This window comes from Jaculus jaculus, chromosome X (assembly GCF_020740685.1).
Source record: "Jaculus jaculus isolate mJacJac1 chromosome X, mJacJac1.mat.Y.cur, whole genome shotgun sequence".
NCBI lineage: Eukaryota > Metazoa > Chordata > Mammalia > Rodentia > Dipodidae > Jaculus > Jaculus jaculus.
In genome coordinates, this window is record NC_059125.1 from 66998064 (window position 1) to 67003716 (window position 5653).

Below are 5653 nucleotides of genomic sequence, written 5' to 3' on the forward strand. Positions count from 1 at the left end.
GGGCTCTATATGCTCTCGATCTCTCTTACTTCTCTGCTACAGGTAGTAATTTCTTATACCCTTCACTTTTTAGTAAAAGAGTGTATTTTGCTGGGTTTTTTTTTTTTTGGCTTTTTCTCCCCTTGTCTGCTTTGCATGGTTCCTATGCCACCATCTTAACCAGAAGCCCCTCTGTGCTACTGTTGGAGACGAGGAGATGAGCCCTGAACAGATCTTTGCCCTGAAATAACCTCTGCCCTGAGATAACTTCTGCCCTGAGCAACTTCCGACCTTTCCTCATCCCCCCACCCTGCCATACCTAACTGATTGCATCCCCTCACCCCGCCACACCTAACTAATTAACATCCTGCCTGGTGACTGCAGGGACGAGAGAACTATACCGGGAATTCTTAGAATAACTGCAAACTGTCCTAGGCCAAAGGCCAAGAAGATTCTGTAACTTTCTACCACCTGCCTCCTCAAGCCCCCCCTCACCCAAGACCCTAACCCTAACCCTTAAAAAGGCCGCTGTGGCTCAATAAAATTGGACTCTTGACAAGTGTACATTTGCTTGAGTCCCTTCCTCTCTCTCGCCCATCTTATTTCAGGTTTGGGTCCCCCTCGCCCCCACGAATAACGAGGTCCCGCGGGTCGGGACAAGTGGCGCCCAACGTGGCGGCTCGAGGCACGGACTCCTACCGGACGGAGACCCCCAGTTCAGCGACCTCCGGAGGATTTGTTAAGTGGTCACCGCTTCTCCACCCAAGAAGACGGCAAGACCTGGTAAGTTTTCCCTCTTCATTCCGTCCCATCAAGATGGGCCATTCATTGTCTAAAGAGGCTTAAAGCCTCTCTCAGAGAGCGAGGAATACGGGTAAAGAAAAAGGATCTTATACAGTTTTTTATTTTTGTTGATAAGACATGTCCATGGTTTATGATTGATGGACTTAACATTCATCCCAAGAAATGACAAAGGGTCAATAAAGAATTAAATCAAAACTTACTACTGAAGAAATGGCAAAGAGTCGACACCTCTGTCTCCTGCGTGAGATATGTGTCGACCCCAGAGCTCTGGTTTCCTAAATAAAGCCTCATGCTTTTGCAGCAAGTTGGGTCTCCTGTGTGTCTTTGGGTGCGTGCTATCTCGAGACTTGAGTGAAGGTCTCCCTCTGGGGGTCTTTCAGTTGAGAGCTCGTCCAGGGATTTGCACGTCTACCCTGGACTCCAGAGACCCCCTTGGAGGTAAACAATGTAAATGTCTGCAGCGCTGCTTGTCTGAGTGTTTGTCTGAGTGTTTGAGTGATTTCTGTTGCTCTGATCTGTTTTAATTTCGGTTTGGGCAGCTGTTGTTCAGGACTGTGAGGACCTGACAATGGTGGTTGGCAGGACCACAGGCTGCAATCCTGGGGGACGCCCCAGGATCTGAGGAGAGTCAGGGTGGCTGACAGTCTCCTATCTGGTAAAGGAAGATTGTGTATTTCTCCTTCAGGAGAAACCACAGAGGCATCTTCCATCTGAAACTGCATTTGGTTTTCTGTTCTGGACGCATCAGAGGTGTCACGGTTTTTGGTTTCTTTTTGTCAGTATCTATTTTGTGTTTGTTTGTGGACTCTTGTTTCTAATTATGGGACAGACTATGACGACCCCCCTGACTCTGACGGTATCTCATTTGTCTGAAGTTAGAAGTAAGGCTCATGACTTATCTGTAAAAATTAAAAAAGGTAAATAACAGACTTTCTGCTCCTTTGAATGGCTGCCAGAGGGAGCATTTGATCTAACCATTATTTCTGCTGTTAAGAATACTGTTTTTCAGAAGGGACCCATTCTCACCCAGATCAACAGCCATACATCCTGGTCTGGGAGAGCCTAGTGATGGATCCCCGGCATGGGTCAAGCCCTGGATCCACCCCGCACCACGGTCAGGCTCCCGAGTCCTGGCAGTGGCCCAACAAGCCACGAGAAAACCAAGCCGAGTGGCCCCAGACCCCTCGGCTCAGCCCAAAATATATCCTGAAATAGAGGACCCTCCCGAGTGGCCCTCTGCCCCGATTCCATCTCCCCCACCTTAGCCCCCTGCTCTCCCTGCTCCAGCTTTGCTCGAGAAAAGAGGAGATGGGCCCACTGTAGGGACTAGAAACTGAAGGACCTGATTCCACTGTACGAGCCTTTGGTCCTTCCCCTGACCCTAGCATGTCTCAGGCCCAAATGAGTAGCCTACCTAGCTCCCAAATGAGATTGATGTGGGATTCCCTCTCACCTGACCTGAATGGAATTACAACTCAGCAGAAGGTAGGGAGCAACTGACAGTCTACCGCCAGGCTCTGATGGCAGGTCTCAGGGGGGCTGCTCGCCGCCCCACGAATCTGGCTAAAGTAACTTCCCTCTATCTTTTTAGAATGCTTGATGGAGGCTTCCCGGAGATATACTCCTTTTGGCCCTACTTCTCCGGGTCAACAGGCGGCGATAACAATGACATAGATAAGGCAGTCCGCTCCAGACATTAAAAAGAAATTACAACATCTGGAGGGTTTACAAGATCTAGCTTTGACAGACATAATTAAGGAAGCTAAAAAGGTTTAGCATAAGAGAGAGAGAAAAAGAAAAGAAAGACCAAAAAAAAAAAAAAAAAAAAAAAAGGAAGCAGAAGAGAGAAAAAATAATGGGAAAAGGAGACAAGAAAGGAACTTAAATAGGATATTGGATACAGTGATAAAAAAAAAAAAAAAAGCATCAGGATCAGGAAGACTTAGACAACCAGGGTACCTGGGCAACAGGCAAACAAACAAACAAACAAAAAAAAACCTGAGGGCTTTAGGAAGCCCCTTGAGAAGGATCAATGTATGTATTGCAAGGAAAGAGGATCTTGGGTTCACGAATGCCCCAAAAAGAAAAAAAAAAACTGGGAAGGAATTTTTCAATGTTGGGACATAGAGTGCTTGTTAAAAATGTCTTTTGAGTGGTACTTAGATCAGAATGTTAAAGTATGTAGATGAAGATGTGTGGATGTGAAAAAAAAAAAAAAAAGAAAATTTTCAGGCTGAAGTATATTGGGATAGTTTGCTTGAGCTTTATCAAATTTAAGTCATGGGTAAAACATAAAATTGTTTTATGTTAATAAAAAATTTCTGTGGTGCATGAAATCAATAGCTATCAAGTTTAAGCCAAAATCATTGGTTGTCAAATAATGTTTTTTTCTTTCAAAAATATTTATCAAGGGTTATATTAATATTTAGCTAGCTGTTTGGGCTCAGAAAAGACCAGATTCTACTCTGTTATATGTAAAGTAACTGTCTCAATTTTGGCATCTTAAGTCCAGTGCTTATAACAAAATTAACCCTTAAGACATCTTCCCTACTTTAGGGCACAGCCTCATGCTCAAACAATGGTCCTCATCTGAGAAAAAAAAAAAAAAAAAAATCAAGCTCCATGGTTCTGTTTCCAATGTTCTCTGGGTAATTTGTACCCACACAGGTATCTGAACTAATCAAAGATGTTTTCACACAGGTGCTAAGACCTTATACTGTCTTGTTTTCTAGGTTAAATAAGTTAAGTTTGTAAATCAACTGGTACTGTTTTCAAGACTGATAACAGGTTCTGCCTATACTTATAAATGTTGGATATTTAAAATGGGAGATGTGCCTACTTTCTATACCTCAGATATATGGCTTATGCTACCACAGTACAACAAAAATTTTAAAGATAGGACAAAATGATTTTAGAAGCCCTGTGCCATTCTTTAGTTAAGTCTATTTCAGTAATTAAATGTGCTCCATATGTATGTACATCCAAGCTGATGTAACTTCCTTTCTAAGTGTGTTAATCACCTATGTAGAAGCCAAAGCCAATTGGAATCATCGGAGTAAAAAGTGTCAATATTTTGGCCTGTGCTCCCATGTCATGAGGCCACTGGAGATGATGGGACACTTCTACACTGGCCCCCTGGTAAGTCACCTGTCTTCCTGAGCAGGGAGGATATGGAGACCCAAACAAAAGTGGTGTACAATGTAAAACAGGAGCGTCACAATTGAGAAGCAATCAGTCCTCCTGACTTCCCAAAGAAGGGAAAACTACTTGGCCAGCATGGCCCTGACTCATCCTAACAGGCCAAAGACACCAGTAAGCTATGGGGCTACTCCTGTGTCCCTAAAGTCTCTTTGGAGAGCCATTAATGACCTCCAAAATTAATCCTTAATTAACTTTTGGCTATCTACAAGGTCTTAAACACTCAGAGAAAAATGTATAACCAAAGATAAAAAATAGCTCTTTATTATTAAGATTAAATGTTATGTATATGTTTCTGATAACTCTGCTAGCATCTCATCTGTTTTACAAGCCATGTTAAATACTACTGTGCCATTTAATGAACAGTTCTGAAAGAAAATCTCAGCCAGCTCATCCTCAGATGGTCCTGAGATGATCCAAGCCTGTCTACCTGGATTCCCTCGACCTACAAAAAGACCAGTTTGCTGTGTGTTCGCTTCTCAGTAACTCCTTACTTTTATTCTTTCTTTCCAAAGTTATCTTTCAAGATTATCTTCCTACACTCTGGGGTACATTAAAATAGTTCCCCTCTCTAGGAGAGATTCTCTAACTGCAACAAGTCTCCACTTCGTGTCCCATTCAGCAGGAAGTAGTAAATGATCTGATGTCTTTGACCCAGCCCCCTAAAGCAGTTAGAGTGTCTTCTCATGAGAGGGAGAAATAAAAGGGAAATAGACTGTCTATACCATACATTCCTGTTGTCATAGATAAAGTTTACTTAAAATAAGTTTATTTAAAGTTCCTCAAATAAAATTATAGAGCTTGATTGAAATGCCATACAGATTAAAAGTTCTAGGACCTCCCTTTTATGAGGGAATTGCCATCCTTACATCTCCTGTGTCTACTAACAGTGCAGAGGGATTATTCTGGCACTCTGCCCCAAAGGGGGGTATTACTCTTACATCCATTTCCGGCCTCGGACTGTGTCTATTAGGCCCTGATATGCTCCCTCCTCTGACTCTTGAACCAGTATGCAACCAAACTGCTATTATCAATGACTCCTTTATATATACTAAAGCCCCTAGTAACTCCTATCTTGCTTGTTCCACGGGGCTGACTCCCTTTATTGTCAACAAGGACTTTTTACAGACTAAGGACTATTGTGTTGTAGTTATAGTTTTGCCACGATTTTTCATTCATGATTCTGAAAGTTTTACAACTACTATAGATCAAGGCATTGCCATTAGACCAAAAAGAGAGCCTTTAACTGCCCTCACCCTGACTGTGCTCCTGGGACTTAGTGCTGCAGGGGCCGGGACAGGTATTGCCTCACTGGTAACCTCCCAACAGCATTTTTCACAACTCAGTGCCTTAGTGGACAGAGATCTTAACCTCATACATGAGGGGATACAAGATCTCAAAGATTCTTTGGCCTCGCTCTCTGAGGTTGTACTTCAAAACCGGAGAGGGCTAGATTTGGTGTTCTTAAAGGAAGGGGGACTCTGTGTAGCCCTCAAAGAAGAATGTTGTTTTACTTAGATAAGACTGGGCTAATAAAAAATAGCCTTGATAAAGTTAAAAGAAATCTAGAGAATAGAAAAAGGACTCGAGAACAACAAGAATCTTGGTATAAAAATTGGTTTTCCACATCTCCTTGGCTAACTACTTTGCTTCCCAGTCTTTTAGGCCCTTT